The sequence below is a fragment of the Lagenorhynchus albirostris genome, chromosome 1 (genome assembly GCF_949774975.1).
Source record: "Lagenorhynchus albirostris chromosome 1, mLagAlb1.1, whole genome shotgun sequence".
NCBI lineage: Eukaryota > Metazoa > Chordata > Mammalia > Artiodactyla > Delphinidae > Lagenorhynchus > Lagenorhynchus albirostris.
In genome coordinates this window covers 188,248,810-188,263,142 of record NC_083095.1, presented here as the reverse complement: position 1 = coordinate 188,263,142, position 14,333 = coordinate 188,248,810, and the positions used below count along the sequence as shown (strand labels likewise).

Below are 14,333 nucleotides of genomic sequence, written 5' to 3'. Positions count from 1 at the left end.
TCAGAGACCACAGCCTGAGCTCTCCATCCACGGCTGCACGATCACTCAAATCACAGTCAGTGAGGGGCAACAGAACATGAACTTGGAAGGATGGAAGCCTGATGCTGTCGGGCACCATCTTGCCACCACCTAGGGCTGAGGATGAAGCACACATGGGGGGAGCAGAGGCGAGAGATGGAGAGAAACCAGGCGCCCAAGGACAGAGGTCCCATTCCAGTCACTGACGCCTGGGCCTGAAAGTTCAATGAGCCCCAAACCTCCTTTTTGCTTACGCCAGCCTGGGTCCTGCGTGCAGGCTCCTGCCACAGAGGATCCTGACTGATGTCCCTTCCAGAAAGAAGGATCCTTCCGAAGATGAACACGGGGAAACTGGAGGGGAGATGTGAACAAAGGGGAGGAACGGGTCCATAAGTACAAATGGCGACCAAGGAAACAAATGCTGTGATCCAAGAAGGCAAATTTTCTAATGAAGGAGTCAGTCTGCACTACCTTGTATAAAATACCCACCTTATAAAATACAAGCATTTGGTCCAAAGTCTACAATCGATTGAGTAAAGTCCTGCAAACTGAAGTGAACTCAGAGGACTTCATTCAGAGGGCAATATTGTCACCATATCTTTTATCACAAAATCTCCACATGTTATCTTAAAATGTAAATAGATCTGGGTCGTGGAATCACGAGCAATCTTTCTTTTCTGAATTATTTTTAAGTGAGCATATATTAATTTTATATTCAGAGAAAACCACCTGCATTTAATCAGAAAACAAGAATGATGAAGGCCGTTGGGTGGGGGTCTGGCCGGTGCTCCGCAGCTGTCTGTGACACCCGGAGCCCGCGGGCCGCCTCGGCCCCCAGAGAGCCCGGCACGGTGTGCATGGGCACCGTGGGGTCACATCTCCCCGCGTCCGGCTTGGACACCTTTGGGGACCCGAGGAAGATGAACAAGCACCAGCTCTATTGGTCTTAAACTTCGCCATGACTGTGTCTTCTGCGCTCATGGTCTGGAAAGGCCTGATCGTCCTCACTGGCAGCGGGAGTCCCATCGTGGTGGTGCTGAGTGACAGCGTGGGCCAGCCTTTCACAGGGGTCACCTTCTGTTCCTAACAAATTCCCTGGAACACCCGGTAAGAGCTGCTGAAATCGTTGCTTTTAAAGTCGAAAGACGAGACATTCCAATAGTTCACAGAGTTATCAAAGTTCATGAAAAAGATAATGGAGACATCAAATTTCTGACCAGGGGAGATAATAATGACGTTGGGGATAGAGGCTAGTACAAAGAAGGCCAGAGCTGGCTCGAAACGAGGGACATGTTGGGGAGAGCCAGAGGGTTTTTACCATAGGTTGGTATGGTCACCATAATAATGAACGACCATCCAAAATTCAGGTGTGCTCTTTGGGTTGTAATGGGCGCATACGCGTTACTAAAACGTGAACCCTGAAATGAAAGGCAGTTCCTGGGACCAGACTGAAATAAATCCTGTTGAAAAAGAGAGAAGCTAATATATTTGAAATGTTCCTCTTTCTGTATAAAAGGAAACAATGTGGAGACATTTTTGTCTTGTTCGAATAAATGATTCGTCGCTGAAAATACACAAAAACCAAGAATGATAACAGATATTTTCAGCAGGTTCTAAAAAATATTGAATATTTTATGATTTATTTAATATATCGTATAATATAATTTATAAGTAGATTGTATTTATCAATTATATTGTATTTCTAATATAATAAATATGATCTATAAATTGCATTTATAAATTATAGTATTATAAACATATAAATATTATGTTTGTAATTGTATTTTATGATTTATTTGAAGCATAAAACAAGGATGATGATAGCAGATATCTGAAGTGGAATCACCTGGTAAACACGCGGATGTCCTCATGCACAACAGGACATACTTTTTCTAACACAGGTCATATTTATCAAACAAAAGGAGCTAGTTTTTTTTAAATTACCACCAATGACCCAGTATTATCACTCCTGAATTTCCTTGAGATTCTATGCTACTGCAGTTATTATTGGTATAATAAGGTTATTTAGGCTAATCTGGGCGCCCAATCACCATTTATCATGTATACTCAAGATGCGGATTCAGAATGAACTAAACAGAAGAAAACCGTTGTTTTTAAAAATCTCGTGGCTGGGAACAGACTGTGGAAAAGTAACAAGTCTCCAGATTAAGTAGGTTTTATCAGGTCTTTGCAGGGAAACCCAAGCCCTGGTCAAATTATCACCACTGGCCTATGTAAAGGTGCCACGGTTAAAAATCATTCTCCAGGTGCTTCCATTTGGGGAAAATAACACATTTGCTTTTCAAACTGGACTTCTATGGTCCAACTAATTTTCCACTAAATCACCTAGGCCAACCTTCCATGGTGACACAGCACCTGAAGAAGAAAGCATGTCGATCAAAAAACTGGAAGCTTGTATTCAATGTCTGAGTAAAATGGGGAAAACTGAATGGACAAAATGGATCCTTGAGCTCCTGAGGCAGAGAATGAAAAGAATGGCAGTGAAAAGTGACTGATGGATTCTAAATATAGATTCAGGGGAAAAAAAAAAGAGAAGGGGGGATTCAGATCTAGACTAAGATATCACCCAGAAATCACATTTTTGCTGAAGGAAGGCCCTCTGATGTAAAATGCCTTGCTCAAAATCAATTTCTGGGGAGAAAACATCACATTGTCTGTTGATTGAAAACCCTCCTAGTAGCTGATTTATTCAGCAGCCGTGCCGTCCGCCTGATTACCAGCCTCCTGAACAGCCTTTGACAAAGGAAGTAAACAACAGGAAAAGAACAACAATTGAAAACAAATCCAGCTCCAGGAAATAAGGAAGGTCGGCATGATTTTTTCTTAGATGTGGAGGCATCACAAATGGTTCTCCCAGAACTTCCACACCAAAGGCGCTTAGAACAAACACTGCTTGGAACAGGTGGTGGGTGGGGACCTGGGGGAGAAGCCTCATTTGCTTGGCTAAGCAGGTAGTTTTGCACTCAGGTCCTTGGATATGACACCTGGCTTAAAGCTGCAATCACTTAGTGGATGTTTTGTCTTCCCTCAGAGAATAGATGTGTTTGTGGCCAAGCTGAATGCCTGCTTCCCCTACCAGTTCTGTACTATTATCCTTCTTCCCAGAGGACCTGAGAATTCTAGTAACTTTACCAGGTCACAGAGGTACTGAGTAGCAGAGCCTCAACGAGAATAAACATATAAATATTATATTTGTATTTTATGATTTATTTGAAACATAAAACAAGGATGATGATAGCAGATATCTGAAGTGGAATCACCTGTTGTGCTCATGCACAACAGGACATATTTTTTCTAATACAGGTCACATTTATCAAACAAAAGGAGCTAGTTTTAAAAAAAAAAAATGACTACCAATGACCCAGTATTATCACTCCTGAATTTCCTTGAGATTCTATGCTACTGCAGTTATTATTGGTATAATAAGGTTATTTAGGCTAATCTTTTCCACAGTCAACTTCCACAGTCAACGCAAGCATTTCTGAAATGAGCTGCAGGGTTGAGTAGTCAGTGAGAAAGAAAACACCGGGTGTGCCCCCCAGTCTCTGGCAATCCCCTCTCCCACCATCCCCAATCTGTTCCATTGTTTCCTTAGCGAATGACTCTAGGCAACTTTCCCTTTAAAAACAGGATGGGGGTGGGGTAACGGGATTGGGGAGGTCTGGCCTCAGGGCTCTAGAAACTTTCCGGTTTTAGTCTCAGTAATTGGGAAGGAAAATGGGAAGCCACTGGGATCTAGAAGTTTGAGAGAGAATTCAAAGCACTTCCCAGCTCTGTTCAATTCTTTCCTTTTCTCTGCCCCTCTGCGGAGGTCTGGGGACCCTCAACACCTTTTGCCTCCTCTTTCCCGATGGGGACTAGACCTCTTCAGGCAAAAGAACTGGTGCACAACTAACTATCCTCAAAGTAAGAAAGTGTACATAATTTCCTAAACACATATCCAGGGAGAGTTATGTTTGGAGATTAAAATAAAGGAACTCCTAAAGAGATGTGCTTATCAATTAATTCAGATTTGAACTGCCTGGATGCTTTACGATTGATCACTGCCAACTTACAACAGAAATACTTACGACCTTAATAATAATGTTAGAATATATACATTATCCCGAAAGTCATACATAGAAGGAAATGTGTACACATTTATACATATATATGTACATATATAGTCATATATTATGGATATAAGGTCAACTCCTATTCAGAGCCCGCTTTTTAAATTATACAACTTTCTCAAGTGATCGTTTTTGACATGAAACCTAAAACAAAACACATTTTTGACCCAGAAACCTACAACTCTTCAAACCACAGAAATGTAAACATCCACCGTCAACCTAACATCAGTCTGAAGGTAAGTTCGAAGGCATATGGCATTTGTTAATATCCATCTTGCCCTTTAAAATGCCCCCCACGTAAAGAGAGAGCTAAGAGAGAAAACCCTTATTTGGTGCTTACTGAGATGGAGTAGGTTCTGAACAGTTTTAGGCAGAACCGATGGATGTGAAGAAGGTATTGGAAAGATGGGGAAACGTCTCTGGGACAGAAGCAGTCCTGGAGGGAAACGCCAGAGGACCCACAGGTGTGCTCCAGGGGGCGCACGGGGCAGGGATGCTGTTCCTCCATAGACCTGTTTGGCCTCATCTCCCGCCCACCAGTCACAGCAGAGGGAACATGTCATTTTTCTGCCCTTTTTTCTGCCTTGACACAGGACGAGCTTTCTCAGCCTGGTGCATCCTTCCCAGTTTCTCCCCCTAGAACATTTCTCCCCATCTTTCAACATCCAGCTCAAACCAGATCTCCTTTGTGACATGTCCTCCATTTCCCATGATAGAATTCATCAGTTCCTCCCCCACCCCGCCCCCTGGACCCAACCCATTTTGCAAGCACCTCTATCACCAAACTCCTAACAGTGGACTTTAAAGCACTAATACATTTAATAAAATGCTTTAGTACTTTAACCTAGGCACCTTGTTATTTTATTGAGATATAATCGACACATCACATTGGATTCATTTTAGGGGTACAACATAATGATTCGATGCATGTATATATTGTGAAATGATCACCATAGTAAGTCTAGTTAACATCTACCACCACATAAAGTTACAATTTTGTTTTCTTCGTGATGAGAATGTTGAAGACTTACTGTTAGCAGCTTTCAAATATACACGACGGTATCGATAATGACAGTCACTCCGCTGTACATTACATCCCTAGGACTTACTTATCTTAAAACTGGAAAGAACCTGGTTATTTTATTCTCTGTCTGGCCCAGTGCCTGGCAAAGACATGCCACACGTTGGTGAATAAATGAATCAATGAATGAACAAGCAGCTTTGGGTAAATGAGGGCCAGTAAAGAGAACTCAGTACAAATAAAGTCTAGCAGAGTCAGGAAGTACAGATATATCAGTACCTGGTCTGTTTTCCATGTAGTTTTCATAAACAACCAAAAGTTAGTCAGAGGCATCACTTCATAAGAAAGTGTAGATACCTTCAAACCTTCAATCCCCAGTTGCTCTTCTGCTTTGAATAAAAAAGACTGAACACTGGTGTGTGGTCCTGAAACGACTGTGTTTGAAAATCAGGCTACATGCAATCTTCTTTTTTTTTTTAATCATTAAAATACAGTTTATTATATTTTTATGACATATCACATCTTCAGGATGCTGACGCTTCCTGTATTAACTGCGATGGAGAGCAACTGTGGAAAAGGCTAGTAAAACTGTTTTGACCTGTTTTATGGGAATATTGTAAACAGCTCCCCAAAGACCATTAGCCTGCAGAGCTGTCTAACAGACACTAAGCAATTCTTCTTCCAAAAGAGGGTAATTAGATAGGGCAAAGGGCAGTGTCTCTCCCTAACCAAACAACCTAATTTTCTCAAATGACTGCTCTCCCGCAAACAAACGGCCTGAGGCAGAGAGAGAATGGCTGATTCTCGACATCTACGAGCTAACTACTTCTACTCCGGGGGAAACGACCGACCGCAGCACGGGTTTAAAAGGGTTTGCACACATTCACTGAAAAAGCCACAACATGACATTAAGAGAAGCAGCTGTCTGGGGCTACGATCCCTCTAACCTTCTTCAACTTGGTGATGATGAGGAAAACCTGTTTATATTGTGTTGGCCTGTGGTTTTATTTTATCTACTGGAGAACTCTTAACAGATTTAAAAAAATGCAAAACCCTGATAAGGTTGCCGGTAGAAAACATCAGCCTCTGCCTCTAGCTGTGCTCTGTCAGGTCCTTCAGCCCAGAAACCTCTCTGGAGAGGCGGGCGGGCAGGCCGGCCACGGCTATGGAATCTCTGAGAGTGCGACACGGCCCGTTCTCTGTGTGTCGGTGGGGCAGGTGTTCACTGAACACCCCCTCTGAGCCTCACCCTGGGGTCCTCGTCTCTCTCACAAGAGCTTCTGCCCTTCACTTTACCTCGCACCCCGCCCACTCTCACCCACCCTACGTCTTCCTCTTGCCCCTAGCTATTTTGAAAATGTTCAAACCTATAGAAAAATGTAAAGACAGGTACAGTTAGTAATACCTGCATAAATCAAAACCACAAAGAGGTACCACCTCACATCGGTCACAATGGCCATCATTAAAGAGTCTACAAATAACAGATGCTGGAGACGGTGTGGAGAAAAGGAAACCCTCCTACACTGTTGGTGGGAATGTAAATTGGTGCAGCCACTACGGAGAGTAAAAAACTAAAACCAGAGCTACCCTAGGATCCAGCAATCCCACTCCTGGGCATATATCCAGACAAAACTGTAATTCGAAAGATCCATGCACCCCTATGTTCATAGCAGCGCTGTTCACAACAGCCAGGACATGGAAACAACCTAACTGTCCATAACAGGTGAATGGACAAAGAGGTGGTACATATATACAATGGAATATGACTCAGCCATAAAAAGGAATGAAATCATGCCATTTGCAGCCACATGGGTGGACCTAGAGATGATCATACTAAGTGAAGTAAGTCAGAGGAAGACAAATACCATATGATATCACTCATATGTGGAATCTAATGTATGTCACAAATCAACATACCTATGAGACAGAAACAGATTCACAGACATACAGAACAGACTTGTGGTTGCCAAGGGGGAGGGAGGATGGGGGAGGGATGGATTGGGAGTTTGGGATGAGCAGATGCAAACTAGTATAGAGAGAGAATGGATAAACAAGGTCCTACTGTAGAGCACAGGAGACTATATTCAATATCCTGTGATAAAGCATAACGGAAAAGAATATGAAAAAGAATGTATATATGTATAACTGAATCACTTTGCTGTGCAGAGTTAAACACAACATTGTAAATCAACTATGCTTCCATAAAATTAAAAAAAAAAAAACACCTGCATAACCTCCACTCAGATTTCCTAACTGTGAACAACACCTCTACCTCTCTCTCTTCATATGTGCTCAGTACTAAAGAGGTGACCCTCCCGAGTCTTTGATGGTGCTGGACCCTGAGGCCACCTCAGCCCCTGGGACTCACTCCTATGTCCAGCCCTAGCAGAGCCTTGCCTCGGTGGCTGGACCCCATGCCTTACACGAAGAGTCAATAGTCACAGTCGCTGCCCTTGGCCCCACGACCCAGAACCGCCACGCCACCTTCTCCCAGATTTTCAGTATCATTGCTATCGTCTGAAGTTTCTCACTGCCCAACAGACACCTAGACGTTCCCGAGAGGACACCGATTTGACATAATGAATACTGCGTCTTTTTTAAGTGTCTGAACTTGAGCAAATTATTAACCTTTGCAGGCCTCAACTCATCACCTCTTCAATGAGGCCTCTCATGGCGCCCACCTCAGGGAGCTGTGCTAATGATGAAATAAAGTGCTTACCGGAGTGGGGGGCACACTGCCAGCCTTCAATAAACGTTAGCGGACACTATCATTTTTACTCAAATAGTTTCTTTGACACCGGTTGCTTTTCCAATGAGCCAACCCATTAGTGCATTCTTGCAAACCTTTCCCCGCCCCAGGACGTTGCGCCACAACCCATCATGGCACGGAGGCGTCTGGGATCCGGTGGCCTCCTGAGGCGGGAGTTAGCTGGGCCCCAGGCTGAGTAGCTGTAACCAGTCTCTTGTTGACACTTGGAGATAAAGATACCACAGGGGCAGAGCCCTGCTTGAGTAAAAGATAAGGCGACCACATGTTTCTCATCCTCATGGTCAAGACCTCCCAGACCACACGTGCACAGAAAAGTTCCTCAGGGGTCAGAGAAGGGAAGGGGTGCCAGCCCATAATATGTCCTGCCAACCTCCCAGAAACCCTTGCACTGGAATCCATCTTGGCTGAAAGATGCATGTGCCAATCGGGTAGGGCCCTGAGTCAGAACAAATATGGGCATGAATGAGATAATTGGCCAAAGGGAACTCGGAAAACTGCCCCCATATAAGCAATCACAGCCACCCCTATTGGGCTCGACTCACTCCAAGCCTGCCTGTGTGTCTTCCACACGTACTTTGCTTCCAGTAAACACTTTATCTGCTTCACAATCTCTGTCTCTTTGTTGAATTCTTTCTTCAAAGAAGACAAGGTCCTGCTTCAAGCCACCACGGCCCCCCAAGATCACTCCTTTGTTCCCAACTTCATCTCCCATCCATCTCTCCATACGCCCCGGTTCCACGCACATGGGTACTTACCATCCCAGAAACACATCGCACACTTACATTTTAAGTTTCAAATTATTCATTAAAAATTTCAATTTTAAATTAAGTTGTTACATTTAAATTGGAATTTTAAACTGATAACTATTTGGGGGATAAATGCTTAGATGCTATCTCTCCTTACTATTCAGATTAAAAGGTCACTTCCTCAGGGCTCACACAGGACTTTCTTCTGTTTTTCTACTATAGTATATACTTCAAGTTCAGGAATGGTCATTCATAAGTCAGTAAGTCACGCCTTGGTTTACTACTTCCCTAGTAGCTGCTAGCTACCTAATTTTTTTTATGATACATTCTGATCCCTTGATCCCTTTCAGGTAATAGTGCTTAATCATAAGTGAGCATTAGAATCCCTTGTGAGCTGTTTCCAAAATGCACAGGTCTAGCCGTTGATCCTAACAACACACTTGACTGTGAAACCTTTCATAGAGATTTCTAGTCTGGACTCCTTAAACACAGCCTGCTTCCTAAAGGAACATCACTTGAAATAAGACCTTGAAAAGAGTACTGTTCTTCTGTATAAACCTCACCTTGGCGAACCAGGAAGCATCCTCAAATAAATCAGCGAGAGACGACCTATGATCTTTGATTTTTTTTCCCCACAAGTAACTAACACATAGCAGGGCATCCTGACCCACCATGGGTTTTTCTCCTTGCTGCAGCTCTCCTCGTAATTGTCAGAGAGAAAGATTAAGTGAGGATGTTATTTCCTCATTCTTCTTGCTATTAAACGTCTATAAGCTTGAAGTCATAACTGCAAGAACGCAATGGACAGTAATTCACTGTGAGAAATTCAAGTACAAAAATTATTTTAAAACAGTAGCCCCAATCTTGACACATATGATTTAGGCATAAAATTACGTTTTAAAATACAGCTCTGTTTTTAAATATGAGAGGGAAAAGGGTAAAAGAAAAACTTCGAAGCCACAGAATACACACTCACACACACATCTATGCATAAATGTCCGCATGTGTGTGGACTCGTGGCTGTCCTGAAGCTGAGCGCAAAGAAGACATTTACTGCAGATGTGCGACAGTTCATATGCTGAAGTGAGAACCAGGTTCTGGATTACGCTGATGAGTTCAATGTTGAAAAGCCTCAAGCCTTTGAAATGTTTTACAAACCTCTGACCTGTCCCTAGGTATAAGTGATCAAGGCCTTAGGAAGAGATTTTATACTCTGAAGAAACTGAATATTCTAAATAAAAGATCATATGATAAAGAGAATCAAAGTGGGTTCATAACTGAGATATTAGTTTAATGGGCTGATGACAAAAATACATGGTGTTTCATTTCTATACGGATCACTGACATATGTGAGGGAAAGGCACCTTTTTATTCTTTTAATACTCTAGTAAAAGATGTTTTTCTGTTAATTTTGGGGTCAGTGCTTTTTAGTGTAAGTCTGTCATCAATGTTAAACACTTAAGGTATAAGAAAACAAATTATATATGATGCTTATTATAACAGAGTGACCACCTGTTACGGGTTGGATTACGTCCCTGTCAAATTCATGTGTTGACGTCCTAAGCCCCAGTACCTCAGAATATGACTTTATTTGGATATAGGGTCTTTATAGAGGTACCTAAATTAAAATGAGGTCATTAGGATGGGGCCTAATCTGATATGACTGGTGTCCTTATGAAAAGGGGAATTGCAGACACACAACAGAGAGAACACCATGTGAACACGAAGACAGCCACCTACAAGCCAAGGAAAGAAGCCTGGGACAGATCTTTCCTTCCCTGCCAGTACCTTGATCTCAGAGTTTTAGCCTCCAGAACAGGTGACAATAAATTTCTGTTGTTTGGGACGTCCCTGGTGGTGCAGTGGTTAAGAATCTGCCTGCCAATGCAGGGGACATGGGTTCGAACCCTGGTCCGGGAAGATCTCACATGCCACGGAGCAACTAAGCCCGTGAGCCACAACTACTGAGCCCGCGCACCTAGAGCCCGTGCTCCGCAACAAGAGAAGCCACTGCAATGAGAAGCCCGCGCACTGCAACGAAGAGTAGCTCCTGCTCGCCGCAACTAGAGGAAGCCCGCGCGCAGCAACGAAGACCCAATGCAGCCAAAAATGAATGAATGAATAAATAAATAAAAAACTTTAAATAAATAAATCTCCGTTGTTTGAGTCGCCCAGTTTGCAGTACTTTGTTACAACAGCCCTAGTACACCATCTACGTTATTTTTCTTTCAAATGAAAAGTTTGCTTGTTTTGGTTGGCGGGGGTTGCTTTCAAGAAGTGGTTGGCCAGTTTTCAGATACAGCACCTGGGCCAAAGAGAAGTGGACATATCCTTCCATGGGAGCGAGACATCTGAATGGGAGTAAACTTCAAGGTCACACCTACATGAAAAAGAGGACCCCTGGCTCAGAGAAAATAGCACTTTCTAGGAAAGAACTGGCGAGGTCACCATGCCCAGACACTCAGGATGGAGAGGAGAAAGCAGAGTCTAGGCCAAGTGTCCTTGTCAGAAAGTCCCAACAGTCAAGCTGTCCCCTGGGCTCTCCTGTCACCAGGTGTCACGTACAAGAAGGAATGGAAGCTGGTACTTTTCTACGTGTATCCAGGACATAAGGAAATAGGAAGGGAAATGTAAAGCTCGAAGCCAAGATAAGTCTCTTAAAACTCAAGGACCATTTTACAGGAATGACACAGACGGTGAGATGGTAGCAAGGGACTTCCTGAAGAACTTTATATTTTCTCCCAGTTATGAGTCAATAGAAGACTCTATAAAAGTTTTTCCCTCCCACAGTGATCATCTTCCTGGTTTTTTTTTTTCCCCTCCTTTACCCTCAAACTCTAAAATAAGCAGAGGGTGACACTGGGATCAATGACAAAGGTGGGGTAGTCCTAAAGTCTCTCATTTACTGAGCACCTACTACATGCCAGGCACTGGGCTAAACGTTTTAAAGACACCATCTTGAATACCTGCAACCCTCCTAAAAGTTCTCAGCATTATACCCGTCGTGTACATGCAGAACAGAGTCGCTGGTCCCCTTTCTCCCTTTTATTCTTGTCTATCTTCACTCTGAGTGGAGAGGGAATCTTTAACATAACACATCGAAGTCACGCTAGCTAATATAACATTTATCAGGAGCAAGGCATTGTTTCAAATCAGGGTTTCTCAAGCACGTCACTGTTGACATCCCGGGTTGGAGAATTCTTTGCTGGGGGGCCGTTCTGTGCATTGTAGGATGTCTAGCAGCATCGCTGGTCTCCACCCACTGGATAAATGCCAGTAGCATTCCTCCTCCAGCTGTTACAACCAGCAATATCTCCAGACATTGCCAGATGTTCTTGGGGGACAAAACTGTCCCCAGTTGAGAACCACTATTCTAAATGTTTTACAAATAAATTCATATAAACTCTTAAAAAAAAAATAAGCAGAGGGTGAAAGGAAGCATCATGATAAGATCTGGGGCGGGGGTGGGAGAAACCGTTCCTTTTCTCCATCTCAGGTCTTCGCAGTAAAGACACAAGCTTGGTCATGAATGTGGAAAAATGATGAGATAAGATGGGAATACCTGTTGAATTGAACTATTGCAAATATTTCTGAGACATCAGCCAAATTCTCAAAAAGGACTTCTTTAGCATCTGATAATCATCAGGTGTGAAGATTTCCAGAAACAAATTAATAGAGAACAAAGAGAAGCTGACGATATTTACATCTATGAAAGACAGAATAGGAAAGACAGAACTATTCCTTGGTTGGATCAGCCTACTATCTTGGGTATGACGCCTGTGAAGACCTGAGACACGTAAACAGTTAACCTGGAGGGAAGTAACTGACCTTCACTTCAGCACGACTCGGAAAAGTTACTGGAAGTTCACTGCTTAATGGAACCCCATTTTCTTAGCCATCCTAATGACTCCATATTAGATCACCGGTACGTTTTCAATTAATTTAGTGGGGCTAATCTAGCTAGGACTTTGCATGGATTGGCCAAGCAGAAGATGAATAATAATGGAAGAAAATGGGGCATAAGTGGAAAGTATATTATAATTTGAAATATATCTGAGAGTCTAAAAACTAAAAACACCTACAGAAATGATTCTGGGTTGTAAAGTGATATTTTTTTATCTCAGTGGAAAAAAGGTAGGCAAACATAAAAAAAATGCATCAATCTCCAAAATTATTTTAATAATAATTATTTTAATAATTTTAATTATTTTAAAATAATAATTATTTTAATAATGAGGAAACCTAATCAAAACTAGTTTACAGGGTAGGTGTTCCAAATACATGAAAACAATCTGAAAACGAGGAACGTTGGCATATAACCACGCCCTTGTTCTCCTACAAAAATTATGTTGAAAAAGACACGTTAAAGCTCATGATATGGTGAAGGACAAAATAGAACTTTTAAAAACTACTTTGTAAAGTACTCATGTCAACTAAAAGAAAAAAGTGAAACATTCTCAGTAACATAAAGGCCTACACCACGGAAAGAACAGTGGACTTTTTGAAGAGCTCCATATTTTTATATGATATATTTAAGAAGAGCTCTTCAGAGGACTCAGGACAGATTCTGCCATTCACAAAATCTAAATGAATGCCTAGTGAGACAGAAGGACATTTACAGGAAATCACAGTGGCAATAAATCTACTGCATTATTATTTATAGTTGTGTTTGTGACGAATACAGCCTAACACGGCAACAAGCCAGTATGTAAGGGCTGAAAGATTTATCCAACCTTAAACATATCCGTCTATGCAGGCCTGGAGTCTGTAATCATTATCACAGTTTAATCTGTCTTTTGCAAAACAAAACTAAAAAGATAGACCGTGTGTCTCTGTGATTAATCATTTGTATTTAAAGCCAATCCGAACGAAGAAAAGGTCCAAAAAAGCAGCCCCAAGAACATGGTACTGGAAAGCAGTGGAATGTGTTTAGAATACCGTGTTCTGAAAAGTGTCGCGCAACCTTCTGCTAAATATTTGGTTCATTCCATTTTGTCATTCCGATTTGTATCCTGGAAGCCCTTAGATGCAAAAGGATTACTTCCTGACAATCGCAACATAAACTGGTGAGCAGAATCCCAGATCAGTGGCAAAGTTCTTCCCCGTGAACCCCACCAAAGTAACGGTGCTTGCAAAGTCCAAGAAGAGTTGTTGACTTCTAAGGCTCAACTTTGGGCACAAAGGACGCCAGTTGGTACCGTTGGGTCATCTATCAAAATGATCAGTGGAGACGGTTGGTGAGTCCTGGCTACACTCAGCAGAGCATAGAAGAGAGCTCAGATCACGGGGTACCCTGAACACTGAATGAAAGCTGCCAGGCTGTGGGATCATCGAAATAAAGCAAACTGGCAGTCACCCCCTTAGCATTTGTTGTTCATCTTAGGAATACTGCCAGGTACATAAACGTAGCCAGGGCGAACACATCTTTAAGGAAATGAAGAAATTAAAAAAAGAGAGAGAAGAGGAGAGGAGGATAGAAGAGGGAAGTAATGGGACTGAAGAGCAGTTACTAACATTGCCCTCACCGCACCCCACAAGCTGCTTTAACTTTGATGACCGGCTCTTCTTTGCAGAGGTACATAGTTTCCCTGACCTTGGCAGAATCCAAGAATTTATACAGTTAGCAGTTCTTGCACAATCTCCTG

The 14,333-nt window shown here is 42.5% G+C and overlaps 1 protein-coding gene and 1 pseudogene across 1 annotated transcript in view; one reads left to right on the top strand and one right to left on the bottom strand.

Moving 5' to 3' along the window:
* CACNB2 (calcium voltage-gated channel auxiliary subunit beta 2) overlaps positions 1-14,333 on the bottom strand; it is a 399,819-nt gene that overhangs the window by 368,483 nt on the left and 17,003 nt on the right. The gene's annotated exons all lie outside the window — the stretch shown is intronic.
* On the top strand, positions 805-1,440 carry LOC132514882 (signal peptidase complex catalytic subunit SEC11C-like; annotated as a pseudogene).